At 45.3% G+C, this 19246-nt stretch overlaps 1 long non-coding RNA gene across 1 annotated transcript in view; it reads left to right on the plus strand.

Moving 5' to 3' along the window:
- LOC146790002 (uncharacterized) overlaps positions 1-19246 on the plus strand; it is a 529013-nt gene that overhangs the window by 417531 nt on the left and 92236 nt on the right. Inside the window, exon 4 of the long non-coding RNA XR_014969890.1 lies at positions 9615-9780. This is a non-coding gene — a long non-coding RNA (uncharacterized LOC146790002). The remainder of the gene's footprint in view (positions 1-9614; positions 9781-19246) is intronic.

The following is a 19246-nucleotide window of genomic DNA, read 5'->3' on the forward strand; positions in this document are numbered from 1 at the left end:
GCTAGGATTAGACCTGTCCCGTTGGGGGTTAAGAAGAACATTGAAATCCCCCCCGATGATTGTTGGGGTAGTTCTTCCTATTAATTTGGCCTGAATATTGCAAATGTATGATGGATCATCGACATTTGGACCATAAAATGAGACTATTGTTAATTCGGCCCCCCCTATTTCAATCTGTGCTATGATCCATATTCCCGAGTGATCCGAGGATACTGACTTGATGATACCTTTTGCCCCTAACTTAATTATGATTGCCACCCCTCTGTTATGCACTACCAGTTCTGAGGAGCAAAAAAACTCAATCCAACAATATTTACCAAAGACAGTTTTACACTCAACATTGCTCAGATGAGTCTCCTGTAGAAGGCAGATCTGTGCAGAAGACTGCTCAAGATACATTAATACTAATCTTTGCCTACGTGGGCACCTAAGCCCGTTAATATTCCATGATATAATATTAATTTTACTAATCATTAAGACTGTAAAATCTGTCCAATAGAAATAAAAGCACCATTCATTGTTCTATCAAAGGTATAGTTTCTAACACTAATCTGAGATTGAGGATATATTTTTTTTTATTTTCTCCCAATGCATCCCCACCCGTGCTCTCCCTTTCACCCTCCCACCCCTCGCAACCCTTGTGTGTGCACCTTGTACCCCTGGGAAACCCCCCCTGAATCTCTGGGCATAAGCCCTATGGGCGAGGTCCCTGGATGCTAACAGAAAAACATATTTGTATCAACCATAATCCTGGGCTCTCCAGAGAGCCTGCGAGATAACCATTATGGTATTTACTGCACTTAAAAATAGAACCTTCATACCACCCCTCCCTAGTGTATACCTCACTCCCACCTCTGATTTTCTCAGTAAGGGCATCTGCCTCCTCGATCTGTCGTATATTATACATGTGATTATTCTACATTATTCGGAGGGATGCTGGAAACCTTAATTGGGCCTTAGCCCCAGGTGAAGTCAAGATCGTCATTCTTTTACCCAGCTCCCACTGTTTTGTGCCGGTGATACGAGATATATCGGACCTGATATATAACGAAAATGGACTGGAAAAAGAACTACATTTGACTGTGCCAACTTTCAGGGCTGAGGATAGGATTTTTTCTTTTAAGGAGATCTTTCTTGGCTTAGATTTAGCAGAATTTCTTTTATATGGGTCCCGATGGACTCGCTGAATGTCCAATACTAGATCAAATTCCTGAGAATCCTTTAAAATTATATCCTTTAAGAGGGAGATCACAACAATTTTAATATCCCCCCCTCCATGTCCTCAGGCACGTTTAGTATTCTTAGATTGTTTTTTCGGGTGTGATTTTGAAGACACATTAGATATGTCTATAGCAGGATGGATAACCACTAGTTGCTCTTCCCGTGCACTAGTCATCCCCGTTGCCCCCGTCTCACATGGAAAAGGCCCAGATGGCAAAAGGGGAGAATTATCTACATGTCCCAATGGAGTTTGCAACAAAGTGGTCTGTACACTAGGAAAGGCCATGCTGGTTTTTATATTTAATCCTTTATCAGAGGAAGTAGATATTACCTCATAAAATGTCTTCAGGGAGGGAGTTACTCTAACTTTTGTGGATGAAACCTTCTTAGCCCTTCCCTTCCCTTTACCCCCCGTTGAGTTGAATCCGTTGTGTTGTTCCCTTTACGCTGCCTAGATGTAACTTTTACCTCCGTGACTGGAGGAGAAACGCGTGGGGTAGTATCAATATCCGTGCTGAATTTAGCAACCCTATTGCAGAGAGTGTACCTGCACACTGTTGTCTTAAGGTTTTGTTGTAAACTAGAGGGGGCGCTGCACGGAAAGCTGCTAGCGTTGTCATCCATACAACCTTGAGGCCCCCCCGCTGGTCAGGCCACACCGTCTTTCTTACAACGCTCAGATTCAGCCAGGCATCAGGGGCAAAAACTACACCGCCAGGGGGAACCACCCATGAGCCCGACTGTCCCGGCAGTCCCAATTCAATCCAATGAAGTCTCAGGGCCCCGATTGACTCATCCAGCACACCCCTCAAATCATACTCAGTCCTGGAGAAACGACGATCTCCTACCTCACAGCAGGTCCCAGGCTCTCTCAGACCCAGCCGCTCACCGCCTCCCGCACCGTACACGCAGGGGCTGACTCTACCGTGCAGCGCCCGGAACTGGAAGCAAGGAATCCACCTCCTCCACACCTGTGCCACGCCAACGGGGAGAACTCTAACAGCAGAGCATCATTCGCGTGCAAAATCAGGCGCGCGGTGAATCAAAAGAAAAAAGAATGTAAGTAATCGCCTTGCTTGAAAACACGTGGAGGGGAGGGAGGGAGAGAAACGGTAACGGGAGCAGTGGCATTAAACACACCAACTGCCTAGAAACACTCACAGGACCACATGAATGCTCCCAAGACAGGCATCAGACGGGAGCTCGTTCGCGGCTGTTTAGCTCCCAGACGCCATGTTTCACACCGTTGAATTTGACTCTGTGCAGTACCACTACCTACTTCTGCTGAGGTGGTGCTTGTGCTGGATGTAGGATGCTGCCGGCCCTTTGCTAATGTAAATGTGGAAGCTGGAGGTCGTGTTGGTGTTACCTGTGTTGGAGGTATGCGTGCTACATCCCTCGCAGCCATTTTGGATAGGGTAATAATGTTGGTCTCCATCTCCTCGGGGTCGGAAGTGATGTTCGTGATGACTGGCTCATCATCATCATCATCATCCTGCTGTTCTACGTCAACCTCCATAAGTGTGAGGCTTTCTGGAACCTTCTATTTCCCTAGCCTGGTCTTGGGACGTGCCTCCCTCTCAGACTCAGTTTGTGGCTTCCAAGTGGCATCTAGATCATCAGAAGGGGGGCTTGGTGAAGAACTTGATGGACTAACCCTCCTTTTCCTTGCTGGGGATTTGGAAGACAATGGAACTTCTGAATGAGTGGCTTCCTCTTCTTCCTCTGCATGATGCTCAATTTCCTGAACTGCCCCTCCTTCGGGAGGAACAGCAACTATTATTGCGGGCGGTGGTTGTGGCTGTTGTTGTTGACCGCTTATCTGCTGTGTTCCCTCCTGAGTTGATTGTGTACTACTTTGAGATAGCGGTAAGTTTAGGTCAGACTCAGCATCACTGCTTTCCACCATTAGGCTGGCTACCACTTCCACACTCATCTGCTTGGGCCTGGGTTGGTGGGTTGGGGCCACTGATGCGGAGGTGCTGCCCCCAGCTTGGCCCCCGGACACCGCTGCTGGAGGTGTCATTTTTGGTGTCCCAAAAAAGGTCTTGGGCGGCACACCCGACTAAAGTGACACTTCCTTCTTCTTCTGTTCCTACTTCTCAATAGCAACTTTCTTGGTACTGGAGGACCTGCTACCTGCTTTCTTTGGGGGCATCTTCTTCAGATGTCAGCAGCACTCAGTTGCACAAGTTGCAGAGATGGCTGGTCAGGTCACTCACACGTCACGTTGTGTAAGGAGCAGGACGTCTGTCTGGCACCACAACGGGCGATGATGACACACCTCCTCCTCAGTCTTTTGTGCACCTAAAAGCAAAAAAGCCAGAAAAACAACAGTCAAAAGATAGTACAATCAAACTAATATAATATATAACTTCTTAGTGTGTGGTGGGTGGTCACAATTAATACATTTTAGTAAGTCAGTGAACAACAACAGTGTAGCCATTTATGAGACTTTGACAACAAGGCCAGAGCTTTCCTGGTGTACTGTACTGTGTACACTCAGGAAGAAAAAGAATAGCAAAGAACAAAAACATAAATGTAGTGGAGTCTGTTTGCCCTAAATTTGTGCATCACATGGGATGGATGCAGCATCAGGGAGCAACAACAACGAACACATACACAAAAAGGCATTTATTTAACACACCCAAAAAGTGAAATATACCACAGAAAAATACCCACATTTTGCAATTCAATCCAAAGTCATCCATGCCATTCATGATGTTAAAATTCAACAGACAACACAAAAACAGTTGTTTAACTTTCATGCACCAATGATGATTGATGAGTAGTACCTCTGGGCCTGCTGGCAGACTAGGCCATAAGCTTGGAGGCCTATGGCAAAAGCACAGTGGCTGGTCCCACAAAATGGCTGCCACCACATGGCCAGGCCACTCACAAAAACAAGAAAAGGAATACAAGACAGACAATGCAGGCCTATGGCAAAAGCACAATGCCTGGCTTCACAAAATGGCCGCCACCCACATGGTCAGGCCACCCACCACAATAACAAGAAAGTGAATACAAAGGACAGGAACAGGAAGTTGGAGTCTCTGGGGAGCTTCCTTTCTCTTTTAAAAAATTGTAAAAAAAATAAAAATTACTCTGTGCTCCACAAACTACAGCCAAATGACAACCTGAGGAGTTTTTTCAGCCAAATGCACCAAATCATCGTTTTCGAGAAGGTTTTATGTGGCTTGCGAGATATTGTTCGGCAGATTGCAAATTCTCCGTGTTCGGCATCGCGAACTGTACAAAAAGTCGTTATCGCGTGCGCGAACACGCATATTAAGCACGCAAAGAAGACAAGAACTGTAAGTCCGCGTTGTCGCACTGTGCAGAGTTGCCAAAACTACGCGAGCTGAACTCCTAGGGTTACCTACTGGCTAAAAAGCCCTATTTAATTAACACACAACCAAAAACTGATATTCCACTACAAAAACCACATTTTGCAATTCAATTCAATGCCATCCATGATGTTAAAATTCAACAGACAACACAGAAACAGTTTTTATGCACTCATGATTTGATGATGACTACCTCTGGGCCTACTGGCAGACTAGGCCACAAGCTTGGAACTGAAGCCTATGGAAAAAGTAAGCACACTACCTGGATGGCTCCACAAAATGGCCGCTAGCCACTCACAACAAAAAGAAATGGAAGACAGACGATGCAAGCCTATGCCAAAAGCACACTGCCTGACTTCACAAAATGGCCGCCACCCACATGGCCAGGCCACAAAAACAACAAGCATAAGCCAAGGGGAACAAAGAAAAGACATGCAGGCCTATATGGAAAAAGAAGCACACTACTAAGCTACCACTGCAAAATGGCCCCAAGCCACATGGTCAATCACAGTCACAACAGACCATGGAAAACAATGAACTGAAGCAGGCCTAAATGTGACCAGACAAAGGAGGCCTGCTAAACAACACAGCTATAATACAAAAATGCAAAAACTAAAATCAACTGGGCTATGAAAGGATTGGAAAGTTACACATCAATCACACACACACACATCCAACAAAGGTATTTAACACACCTACCCAAACAGTGAAATACACCACAACCACATTTAGCAATGTAATCCTATGCCATCCATGCCCTACATGATGTTTAAATTCAACAGACACCACAGAAACATGGACCCATGGGTACCTCTTGGCCTACTGGCTGAAATTTTAAAGAAAAACAACTAGGCCCCTACTGAAAGTACAGGCCACCCACAACAATATTTTTTTTAAATGATGAAAATCCCAGAAAACTGTAGGTACAAACAAGCTCCAATCAAACAAACATGTACACCAATTCTCCAACTTACTTTACTTTAAATGAAATCTCAAATCCAAAAGTCCTCAAATAAATCCAATCCAATGATATGATGCAGCAGACAGACACAAAAAGTGATCCTTCCAGCTCCAAATCCAAATGAAAGTCCACAGCACATAGGTAAAGCACTGGGAGGAGCCTGCTGGACAGGAACAGGAAGTTGGAGACTCAGGGGCACTTCCTTCCTCTTGAAAAAAAGAGTAAAAAAAAAAAGGACTCCTTGCACAAAAGACTACAGCCAAATCACAATCTGAGGAGTTTTATGAGCAAAATGTACATTTTCGAGAAGGTTTTATCGTGCTCGAGAGATATTCTTTGCCAGATTGTAGTTTCTGCGTATTCGGCAACGCGATCTTACCAACACTGCCGCCGGAAGGAAGATAGAGCGTCCGAATGACGTGTTCGTATTTGCACAGTCGGATAGAAAATAGAGTCAGCGAACGCAGAATCACGGTAAGTCGTTACCGCGCATGCGAGAACGCATATTGAGCGCACAAGGAAGAAAAACAACTACGCTACGCTGTAGATTGCGTAGTATTTGGCAATTTTGCACTCTATGCGAACCGCGAAGTTACAGAAACTTTGCAAACTCCACGAGCGGAGCGTAGTTCACCTCCCAGGCTTAGTTGGCACACTCTCCTTTGCACTCACAGAACCGCCATTACTGAGCCTCCCACACCCCTCTCACCTGAGACTCCTTACAGGCCTCCTGATATAATATAGGGGTGCCCACTTTTCTTAAAGTTATCCCTGGTATAGGCCTCTTGGTGCTTGAGGCACCCTTAGAGCACCCCACTATGCAGGAGCTCAGAAGGGGCATTTTCCTGGGCCAAATAGCAGTCACAACACTGGCTTTCTTCAGCCAGTGATCAAAGTGTTGTTGTGGCCCAAACAACCCAAACCAAGCAATTCATATCTCATCCCAGGCCAGTCCAAGAAGCATGCACCGTTGGACCTCCAAGTTTCAGCCCCTAGCCACACAGTCAAGGCCTCCCGCACCCCAGCTTCACCAGGTCAGGCAGTTCTGTGTGTCATTCTGTGAAGTAGATTCTCGCTAACCCCCCCAGTGGTTGAAGTGGGTGGGATCAGCCGAGTACGGCGTGCCCCTACTTTTTAAATTTAATAGAATGTGTTCCCCTACTTAATTTAACTTAAAAATACATCCCAGGATGGCAGAAATAGCAATGCCTATAGATAACGCTCGGACACTCTTTGTTGTTTGGGGACTGGGTGGACAGAGAAGGAAAAGGACTCTGTCTCTTCCTTCCTTCCCAGAGAAGACAAGGACAGTGCCCACTTCTTCTGCTCTGCCGCTGCCAGCTGCCCTCCGCCCCTTTCTCTGTTTCTTCCTCTTTCTCTTATTCCCTCTCTTTCTGTCTCTGTCTTGCTCCTCCTCACTTGCTGAAAAAATGTGACTTCAAGAAACAGCTCTCACCCTCTCTTTTCTCTCCTTTCCTTCATTTGTCCCCCAGTGAAATTAATCCAAAAAATAAAGAAACACTTTTGCTGCAAATGTAGTCTTTTTCTGGCATTTTTCTATTCTAACTTGCAGCCTCGAAAAGAAGAGAAAAAAAGGTTAAAGCAAGGCAGAGTGGTCGAAAAATGTCCACATTGGTTTTATTCACAACCAAACATATTAGCGCCACTTTACAGAGTTTGCCAGTGAAGCCCTACTTTCATTTTCTAGTCTTTCTTTGAACAACATTGTTTTCCCCATGTGGGAAAGTGCACCATTCCTGGAGGTACTGAAATACCTGGTTGATGCCTGGAGTGAAAAACATTAAATGTGATCCTTATCAGCTGTTTTCCTTATTTCAGTTTATAAAATGTTTACTGCAGCTCTGTGTTCAGAGATACGTTTTTTAAGGATATAAGCAATGGACATTTCAATGGGTCCCTTCCAGGCCCGGTAGTCATGTCCTTATTTTTTGAGGCAAAAACACTAATTGATTTCTGAATAATGAGTGTAAAAGCATTATGGTAACCATGTTGTTCATGCTTACACTTCACATGCTTTACTTAATCTTGCATTCCCTATGGTTTTTTGCTTTTTCCAGAATGCTGTTACTTTTTTTTCAAGTAGCATATTACTCTTGTTTGGTGCATAATTTTAATTGAGTCACATCCAAGGGTTAATAGCAGGGCACAATTGGGTTGTAGTTGAAGGTAGTGCCAGTTGTTCTCAGTGGTACAGTATGGCTTTCAGTGGGGGAGATGATGTGGCAATATTGCCAGAGCTTTTCGAATTTGGAACTGGGGAACCAAATTCCGCCTTCATGACCAGTCCACCAGACCACTCTTTTGAGGGAGCACATTTCCGTGCTAGACCTTAAAAGGCCAACTAGACTTCAGAAGCCCTGGTGTCTTAGCACCAGCAGGTGCATCCTAGTGGTGGCAAGTGTAGGTTAACCTTGAAGTCCTGTCCACCACAATCTATGGTGATGTTCAGCTCCAGTCTTGTGGGCAGGCCTACGAAGCAGCACACCCTAGAGCGATGGTGACTCTCTAACTGTGGTCACAGGGTCTTTGAGGACAATCCGCCTCACCCATTGGTACCTCCATTTTCTTTGTTTCAGCAATAGTAGTGCTACTCACCAGGGATCGGCAATGCAGGATTTTCATGCACACCAAAAAACTAAGTTCACAAATGTCATGGTCTCCATGCTTCATGCACAAGCACTTTTAACATGTGCTGTCTGCTCTGGGGGCACTGGAATTATGCAACAATGTAGGGCAAAATGCTGTCACAGTGTTGACTAAATTATTCATCAAAAAAGGCTGCAGTGTATTGTGGTACATTTTCTGATACTTTATTATTGTGAACTTTTTACAGATATTAACAAAGATTTTGCCTCATTAGTACTAGTGTAATATATAAATGCAGCAGCGTGAAAGGTGAGCAGTGAACCTTTGCCAAGGGCCCTCCACTTTGCAGCAACACAACTCACATTTTTTTGTAACTTTTCATCCGTTTTAGCTGCAAACAATGTTTTTGTTAAAATCATCAGATTATGTAACAGATGATGTATTATGTGTCAAAAATGGCGGAGCCATAGTTATGTGGAAACATTTGCAAACTAGGAAATGTTTCCATTCGTATTTTAACTGCTCTTGTGAAAAAAGGGAGGACAAGTGCTGATGACAGAAACTGCATGGCTCGGAGAAGAAAAGCTTGTAATTCCACTTTTAAGCATATTTGAGACATTCTGTGATTGGAAATGTATTCCACTTTGTGAATGTATTTTATGTCAAAAACTCATTAAACCTTAAATAAACTTGTGTACCCATTAGTTGAATTAAATATGGTAAGAAGCTGTAACTGGTCAGTGTAATGGCAATCAAATACCAAAAATTGGGATGCTTTGCTCTTTGTGGACACACTCCTGATTCAGCCCACTGACCCAATGGCCCACTGACCCAATGTTCGGGTTATTCCCGCACTCTGATTCTGTGCTAAGAGCTCCCCAACTTTGTTCCCCCACTTCGACCACTGTAAACCCCCCCGTTCTGCATCAGCATGTACCTGCATTCCCACTTAGCAACGCTGCATTAATAGGCATTCACAGTCTGCTAAATAGGAATTATTTACCTTTCATTGCCAAACTATTTAATCCTCTTGCAGCATGCCGGTTCGGTGCCAATTGTGCTCAGTGTCAATGTCAATTTTACGGCCTTTGCTTCTTCATCGCATCCGTGCCTAGCCGACCAGCAGGGAGATAGGCAGAAAGGCCTGCTCCGCCATTAGCAGCGCGCCACCATCACGTGCTCTATCAAAGGAGTTTGGAAATCATTGCAAGTTTCCAAATCATTGAAATTATGGATGCAAGTCCCCCAGTTTAGTTCCACTGTGTCATGAAATAGGTTCCAGGACTAAGCCCTGGCAAGCACCAGCTGAATTTAATCACTGGCTCTAGAGTGGATGGCTTGTGCTATTCAGTTTGTATTATGGTGAATGGTTGTTTAGCTGCTGGAGACATCCTTCATTATGTTAATAAAAAGGTTTGATACATCACAGATATTAGTAGAACTTTCTCCTGTTTAAATTTTGTTTTTTGCCTTGCTAGAAGGGCGGCAACCTTACCGCCGGACACGAGACCCGTTCGGGCAGACGATGAAGATGTTATAGTTGCCAAGAGGGATGTGCCGAACATTCTGTCGGTTGTGAAAAGGTGGCAAGGATCTGATGAAACAAGGAAACCCAGAAAGAAAAAGCATTAATTCCAAAAAAAGGTGGGAATTTTCAAAAGGTTTTCAAAAAAGCTGCAAACTTAAAGGTACCCAAAAATGTTTATCTTGACCAAGCACTAGCCTCTTTGTCTGGTTGTTCCTTACATCTATAACTGAAATTGCTTTGCAAACAAACGCCAGATCTGATTGTCATATTGATAGATTTGTAATCTGATATTACCTGTTCATTATTTCATCTTTTTGACAGAGAACAAATAGTATAGTTTATAAATGGAAGTAGTTGAGTGAAAATATTCCGTAAAACATACAGATGCAGGAAAATATAATTCCTTAATTATGTTAAGTGGTTGTCTGTGCTGCTATAGTAAATGCCCAAATTGATTTTATACATGTATTTCATTTTAGTTTGAGTTTGAGTTTGAGTTTAAGGAATTTGTAGAGCGCACATACACCAGGCGGTTTCTTGGCGCTATGTAATTACTACTGCTCAAGGGGCATAACAACTGAGGGAGCAGGGTGGTTAGGATTGGAAGACTTCGGTAAAAAGAAAGGTTTTGAGGTCTTTGCGGAATAAGGGGTATTGGGAGCAAGACCTCAGTTGGAGTGGGAGGGAGTTCCAAAACGCGGGAGCCGTGGTTGAGAATTTGGAACCTCCCCATTTTTTCCGTTTGAAGCGAGGTACCACCAGTAGTTGCTGGGTTGTAGAGCGCAGTTCTCTAGGGGGGATATAGTCTTGAATGGCTGTGTTAATGAAAGCCGGGGCAGTGCCAGACCGGGCTTTAAAGATGGTACAGCCAAGCTTGAAAAGAGCGCGTTGCCGAACAGGGAGCCAATGGAGGGATCTGAGAAGAGGGGTAATATGTTGTGACCTGGGTGAGTTAAAAACCAGTCGGGCCGCCTGGTTTTGAACTAGTTGTAGGCGCCTCACGAGGTACGCAGGCATACCATGAGAGATGGCATTGCCGTAGTCCAAGCGGGACGTCACCATGGCCAGAAGTATTAGTTTGAGGGCAGATGGAGAGAAGAATCGTGAAACTTTCCGGATAGTTCTGAGGGAGAGGAAGGCTGAAGAAACGACGGCACTGACTTGAGAATGGAGAGAGAGTTGATTATTGATTTTGAATCCAAGAGTTTTGACAGAAGGGACCGGCGTGGGTGGAGGGCCTAGAGAAGGGGGCCAGAAAGAGGAGGACCATGGACTGGAGCAACAACCAATTCAGTTTTGTCGGGATTGAGTTTCAGGTGGTTGCAGTTCATCCAGTCCTGGATAAAAGTCATGATGGACTGAAAGTTAGCAATTGACTGGGGGGAGGGAGAGAGGGAAAAAATAAGCTGGAGGTCATCTGCGTAGTTGTAGACAGAGACCTCCAGTTGCTGTAGCGCGAAAATAAGAGGGGCAATGTAAAGGTTAAATAACAGAGGGGACAAGGAGGATCCCTGGGGGACCCCGCACTGGACTGGGCGATAGTCAGCTGAGAACCCACCCAGGCGGACCGCTTGGGTGCGTCCATTCAAGAAGGAGGAGAGCCATAACAGGGCAGTCCCTCCGATTCCCGCCGCCTCGACACGAGAAAGTAAGATGGTATGATCCACCGTGCCGAATGCAGCGGAGAGATCAAGAAGGACCAAGGCCTGAGGCTTACTGGAATCCATACCTTCTCGAAGGTTGTCTAGGACCGAAATAATTACTGACTCGGTTGAGTGTGCGGGGCGGAAACCAGCCTGCCTTGGAGCCAAGACGCTGTATCTTTCCAAAAAATTGGCTCAAGGTTCTGACCACATGGCATTCCAGCACTTTTGCCAAGAAGGGCCGAAGGGATATAGGGCGGTAATTGACTGGGTTTGAGGAATCCACGCCAGGTTTTTTCAAAATAGGTACAATCACCGCCGATTTAAGTGCAGGGGTAACAATACCCTGGGATAAGGAGCTGTTGAGAAACGAGAGAGGTGGAGTGGGGCAATGGGTATAAATCTGCTTCAGGATATAGGCAGGACAGGGGTCCAAGGGGGAGCCGGATTTAACCATAGAATGAATGGAGGTGAAAGAATCGATTGTGAGGGGGAGAATGGAGTCCAAGCGAGCTACGGCAGAAGGGCAACGAGGGTCAGTGAAAGAGGAAGATAAGGAAGGAATCTTGGCCTTGATCGTGCTGATTTTATCGAGGAAGAAGGAATTAAGGGAGTCACAAAGTGATTGAGAAGGAAGGGGTTTGAGAGAAGCTCTGTCAGAGTAAGCCAGGTCTTGAACGATGGAAAATATTTCTCTGGGCCGGTTCTCCGCAAGTTGAATTTTAGATGAGAAGTAAGCCTTTTTGGCTTCCAGAATAGACTTCTTATATTGGGCTAAGAGGGTGGTGTATTGGAGTCTGAGGGTGGGGCAGTAATCTCGTCTCCAAAGACGTTCCGCTTGGCGGAGGTTGAGTTTTTGAGTTTATAGGTCGTTGGAAAACCATCGGTTGGCATCTTTGAAGCGTTTGGACGAGATGCATTTCAAAGGGGCGATGGAGTCACAGCAGGCCCGCAGCCAGCTATTGATAGATTCAGCCTGTGCTGAGGATGGCAGCCCTGAGAGGTCGGGGCTAGATGAAGAGAGCGTGGCCGATAGAGCCGCTGCATCAACGCGGTTCCATGATCGGGCCCAGATGTTTTTGGCAGGAAGGGGTTTGGGAAGTGAATGGGGGCATAAAGAAAAAGTGATCAGAAAATGATCCGACCAAACACAGGGAGAAATGGAAAGTGAAGTGACCGGGCAGTTTCGGTACCAAATTTGGTCAAGGATATGTCCCAGCCTATGGGTGGGAGCTTGGACCGCAGTAATAAAATTGAGCGAACGAAGTGAGTCTGAAAACTCCTTGGAAGTTGCACATTCCTCGGGGTCTGAGGGCCAAAAGTTGAAATCTCCAAGGACTGCGATGGAAGAGTGGTCGACAACTAGGGTAGCCATCAGGTCTTGGAAGTTGGGAAGGAACGATTGCGGGGAAGAAGGAGGTCGATAAATAAGGACGCACGTAAGAGGGGGGTCAGGGAAGATGAACGGGCAACTAGACAGTCTGATGAGCCCAGGGGGGAGAATGCTAAAGGTTGGAACGTGAGTTCTTTGCGAGCAATCAGGGCCACCCCTCCACCGGGCTTTACGGAAGAACGATCGACTCGGATAGCATAATAGGATGGTGGGAGTATAGCCAGTACGGAGGGGAGAGAACTGTCCGAGAACCAAGTCTCAGTAAGGAAAAGTATATCGGGTTTGTGGGACTCCAATAGCGAGAAAAGATCGAGCTGGTGTTTAACTGCCGATCTGGTATTGAGATACATTGCGGAGACGGCTGTGGGAGGGTGGTCAGTGGCAGATGAGGCTGGAAAATAACTGGCGCGGGGCAACGACCGGGAATTCAATTGGGATGAAGTTTGGGAGGATAAGAGGCCATATTTGATAATTTGGTTGACGGCGACATTCGCCAATGGCCACTTGCCTTGTAGCTCGGTCAGCTGCGAGCTGGAATAATGGATAATAGGGGTACAGTGACCTGCCTCTGGCCTCGGTCGTTCGCGGACGGGTGCAGACGGGCTTTCCTTAGGCGCGCCTTCGGCGCGCCATCGGCGCGCCCGCTGCGCTCGTCCGCTGCGCTTCCTGTAGAGGCACATGTTTATGGAATGAGAGTGGATAGGCGGTAGGCGTGGCCTCCGAAGGGGGCGTGGCCTGTGATCGAAGCAAGACGCTGGGATAGCGTTTCCCCGCCGAATCCTATCAGCGGTGATCCCGCTGTCAGTACAAGTAATTTGGGTGAGTGAGTCTTTTTAAAATACACAAGAACCCAAAGATAAATTTAAAATTAAGCACTCTCCCGGCTTTCCGCCTCAGGAGCAACGTAACTACAAGTGGTGACGCTAGTAATCAGCGTCCCTTTAAGCAGTGGGCGGTGGGCGTGGCCTCCGAGGGGGCGTGGCCTGTGATCGAAGCAAGACGCTGGGATAGCGTTTCCCCGCCGAATCCTATCAGCGGTGATCCCGCTGTCAGTATAAGTAATTTGGGTGAGTGAGTCTTTACACAAGAACACAAAGATAAATTTAAAATTAAGCACTCTCCCGGCTTTCCGCCTCAGGAGCAAAGTAACTACAAGTGGTGACGCTAGTAATCAGCGTCCCTTTAAGCAGTGGGCGGTGGGCGTGGCCTCCGAGGGGGCGTGGCCTGTGATCGAAGCAAGACGCTGGGATAGCGTTTCCCCGCCGAATCCTATCAGCGGTGATCCCGCTGTCAGTACAAGTAATTTGGGTGAGTGAGTCTTTTTAAAATACACAAGAACACAAAGATAAATTTAAAATTAAGCACTCTCCCGGCTTTCCGCCTCAGGAGCAACGTAACTACAAGTGGTGACGCTAGTAATCAGCGTCCCTTTAAGCAGTGGGCGGTGGGCGTGGCCTCCGAGGGGGCGTGGCCTGTGATCGAAGCAAGACGCTGGGATAGCGTTTCCCCGCCGAATCCTATCAGCGGTGATCCCGCTGTCAGTACAAGTAATTTGGGTGAGTGAGTCTTTTTAAAATACACAAGAACACAAAGATAAATTTAAAATTAAGCACTCTCCCGGCTTTCCGCCTCAGGAGCAACGTAACTACAAGTGGTGACGCTAGTAATCAGCATCCCTTTAAGCAGTGGGCGGTGGGCGTGGCCTCCGAGGGGGCGTGGCCTGTGATCGAAACCATATAGCTTTCATTGACAGTAACATAGGGTGAAAACCGCTAGCTAATAATGCACAGATGAATCTCGTAAAACACAGAAAATTGAGTCAATATCTGAGCAATTAACATTGAGGGTTCCTGTTCTATTCAGTTTGGGTGACATGAACAACTTAAGCCCAAGATGATGCTGATGGATCAGAGACAGTGATGAGCTCACCAGGGCTATAGTCATTTTGAACAAGAAGAGATTTGTATGCTTCCTTGTGTACTGTGTGGAGCCTCACACTCTTATATCAAACTGATAACTACGGAAATCTTTCATGTGACTGTCTGAAACAGTTGCTGATGGGGAACTTTCTTTCAAAACAAAACCTTGATTATGCAAGATATCTTTTCCACTCCATGCGTCAAAAAGAAGGCAAGACTGTGATTGCTTTTCTGATAAGAACAAAAGAATAAAAGACCAAGTGCTGCACTGTAATTTCCATAATCACAACAATGAAGAAGCACTAAGATCACAAATCATTGCTGCCTGTGAATCTGACATCTTCAGAAGTTGAGGAGTCACTGTGTAAGGTTGTAGACACATGCTCCCTGAAAGATGATGGCAAACGCACTTGTTTCAGATAAGGATTCTGCTCCCTACACTCAGGCCTTTATTCCGCACTGAAGAACACGTGACACACTTGTCGTAAGAAGTGTCGCTTTCAATTCTTATGTCAAAGTAAGAAGGACGAATGTGTTGATTCACAAGTGACTCCAAACTCTGATGACAGAGCAGCTGCGCGAGAGCAATTAGAATGCACATCCTATACTCATCACCAGGTAAAGGAGGTGGCTACACACCTAGGATCTTCAAGGTCATTGGAGGTCATCTGATTTGTCGCCTCATAAACTGAACAATCTAAAAAAACAATTGAATTGGGAGTGGCATGGTCAAAGAGACTCAACAAAATGGTTGAACAAAAACTTAACAACCTCCTGAAACTCAATATCTTTGAACCTGTTCAATGTGATGCACTCCCTGATGGGTGCTTGCAGGGGAGCCATCAGGGCTGCAGGGCCGTGGGCCTCCCCCTGCAGCCGCCATAGGAAGGAAATGTTGTGGGTGCCCCAGAAGGGGTCAGGGCACTGACCAAAAAAACAGGCCGGCCGTAACCAGGATGGGTGCTGGTTAGGTAACTGGTGGGTCCACTGGGGCCACAGGGCTACCCTCACGCTCCTAAAAATATTAACAGATGTGGTTGTCCAGGTGGGACTAGGACACCCAAACAAAATCAAAAAATGCAGCCAATGGCCATTCAAAATAATTAATAAATGAGTGGCCAAGCTGCTCATTTATTTTGTACTGCTTCTGGCAAGGAGTGCCCCATAAAGCCTTTAATGGGCTAATTTACATATTTGTTCTTCCTTTGATGTGCCCCAGTTTTGGCAGGGTCAACAAACGTGTGTTACAAATGTTGGGGCTGAGGCAATGCAGCAGTCCTACAGAAATAATTTTTTAAGGTAATCCTATGTTTCCTGGGGTGTAAACAATCTGACCCCAGGAAACGTTTATAGTATTTCTAGAGCATGAGCTGTTGCTGTTCAGCTGAGGATTATAGGCCCTGCCCCCCTTTGTGGATGGTGTTATGATTGCATTATTTGACAGGAGGTGTGTAAAAGAAAGACTGGCACTGGTTTTATATGGTTGACAGAGCTAGTAAGTTTGCTTTTCAAATGTTAATGTGGTGATTCTTTGGCAAAGCTAATAGACCTGTGTTATGTAATGATGTGGGCACTCCTTGACAAAGCCTATTGGCTTGTCTTCATATAATGATGTAGTGACACAGTGTCATAACCATTAGACTTAACTTAGACATTGATGTAGATATCCTCTGACAATGCAAATAGGTTTGCCTACATATACTGATGTGGTGACCCTTTGACAAATTTAATAGGCTTGCCTTGTATATTTATGTTGTCTCCCTTTGTCAAAGCCATTAGGCTTGCCTTGAATGTTGATGTGAACCCTTGAGAAAGTCAATAGGCCTACTTTATCGATAATAACATCCCTTTATTTTGGGATGAGTGGTACCATTGGCTTGCCGTGCAAGGTGGGTTAGCCGCCCTGGTGGGGCTTGGCACAGGGCCTGTCCAACACAGGCCAGTGATGTTAGGGTTAGGTATGGTAGTAAGATCATAATTTGCATTGAAAACTAAAAATTCACTCGAGAAAACAAAGAGTAAAGTGAAGTCATAGTTAGGTAGGGTTATAAGAATTTACTTTATGTTACAAAACCTCAGAAATTCAATAAGGAAAGGTTAAAATGGGATTATATAGAGGTCTAATAATATTATATAATCTCATGGTAAAAAAAGTACAGATGCACTGAAATAAACAAAGGTTAAACTGATGTTATAGTTGGGTGATAATATCAGTAAAATATAAAGATTATAACAAGCAAAACACTGACTTTCATTGTTTATAGTTTACATAGCTAACTATAACATGTGCCCCCGCTATGCACTGCTTATGACTTCACATATCACATCACTCATGGCATCATCAATAATATAATTGATTACATCACTGATCACAACTCAATGACATTATTGATGACTTCATTGATTACATCATCCTCTATACTGCTGAACAATTTACTCTGCAATCCAGTACAGTCTTTGATATATGTAAATAATTAATACATGGCACAAAATCTTGTAAACATACATGCTTGAAAAAATAATTAGACAGTATCCCACTGCCTTTAGACACACAAGGCCCCTTAGCTAGCCATGCCCCTCCTATCCACATCCTGAGCAACACATTTTCATGTAAAGTCCACAACCTCTTGATATCCAAGCCCCATTAAGTGACCAAGCCTACACTACACACAACCTTCACCCTGTGCAAAACTCTTTTTGGAGAGCCTACTCCCCCAGATATCCAAGTCCTATTATCAGGTCAAGTTCCTACTATGCAAACCTTTAGCCCAGTGCACTGCTTTCACAGAGAGCTCATTAAGTTGAAACACAGATGTCCCATTAGGTGGTCAAGTACCTACTATGCGCAGCCTCAACATTTTGCACAACTCTTAATAGATTGGGCACTCCCTGCAGACACCCATGCCACATTAGGTCAGCATATTCGTACTACTCATACTCATACTCATTACCTTGTGCACAACATTACATGGACAGCCCATTACCTACAGACTCTCAAACCCTGTTAGGTGGTGAAGCCCCTGCTATACACAGCCTTTGTCCTGTGTAGAACTCTCCATGGAGAGCCCATACCGTAAAGCCGTATTAGGAGTTCAACCATGTTGTAAAAACATGCACGTTATAGCAGTATACAAGCTATAGAAAAGTTTCTCTACAGGTAGCTCACTAAATAGAACTAAGTGTCAGAACTGTTTAGAAAACAGTCATAATCATTGGAATGTCATCAATGATGGCAAGTGTGCAAATTATAGTTATTTCTGTTACCTTTAACTGGTGAACTTCAGTGTTATTGTGAGTTTAAATTGGGCCCTTTAACCTTTGTTTTTTTTCAGTGAATTTCTAAGTTTAAAAAAAAATGTAAATTAGGGTATTACCATGTCTAACTATAACATCAGTTTAACCTTTGCTTTAGTCACTGAATTTCTAGAGTCTTTGAACATGAAGTAAGATGTTATTACCATACTTAACTATTACAACCCTGCACAGCACACAGCCTTTGGATGTGTGCAGCATTGAATTGAATTTAAAACGTATATAGCGCAAAACTGCCACCTTACGGGTATCCTGGTGCTTTGATTGAAAGGTATCCATTATAGCAACAGAACCATTGTCAGTGGAGGGATCTATCATTCACCCCCTGGAAATAGCCAAGTTTTCAGACTCTTCCTGAAGCAAGTCAGAGAGCTAGCCTGTCTAAGGTTCTGAGGCAGCTCGTTCCATAAGCGACACCAAAACTCTACCCCCCATCCTGGATCTCTTAAATCTGGTGGTTGTAATCAGATTTGCGCTTGAGGAGCGAAGCTGCCTCCTGGGGTTATACCAGATGAACATCTCCTGCAAGGGGATTGAACCCAGGTCATGTACTGCTCTGTACACAATACAGAGAGATTTAAAACAAATTCTCTCCTTAATAGGCAGCCAGTGCAGGTCTCTCAAGGCCAATGTCATGGAAGACCTACGCTGTCTACTTAGCACCAGCTTAGCTGCCATAGACTGGACTCTCTGCAAACCCTGCAGAATATATTGCGGTGCTCCCAAATACAGAGAGTTGCAGTAGTCCAGTCTGCTCAAAATTATACTCCTCGCTACAAGCGATCGAGTGTCTTTTGGTAGTAGCGGAAGAACCTTCCGTAACATGCGTATCAGGGAGAAACAGACACTAGTAGTTTTATTGGCCTGCGATTCCATTTGGAGGTTATCATCCACCATAACCCCCAAATTGGGCACCATTTTAACAGGAGTCAAGGGGTCGTCCTCAGGGGTGAGCTTGAACTCCACCGGTAGATGCCCAACTCTCCACAGGTTTACCAGCCACAACCATGCATGACCTTCAGCCAGGCAAAGCTTGCATTTGGGTACAGGGCCTGGACTGTGATTATGTCCTACAGCCAACTCCACAAAGGCAACCAGCCCTCCATTGTTGGCTACCCTCCCCATGGTCAAGCAATAGCACTTGATACCCTCCCAACTTATTTTGTCTTGTTTTCTTCCCACAGTAATCTTGTGGTACCTTTGCAGCAATACCAGACATTTTCACAGGGAGGCCGCACTGATCATCCGAGTCCACGGCATGCAGACATTTTTCTTTCACTTTGAACCTATGGGGTCTCTCCTGAACCCTGCCCCT

Source organism: Triturus cristatus, chromosome 10 (genome assembly GCF_964204655.1).
Source record: "Triturus cristatus chromosome 10, aTriCri1.1, whole genome shotgun sequence".
Classification (NCBI taxonomy): domain Eukaryota; kingdom Metazoa; phylum Chordata; class Amphibia; order Caudata; family Salamandridae; genus Triturus; species Triturus cristatus.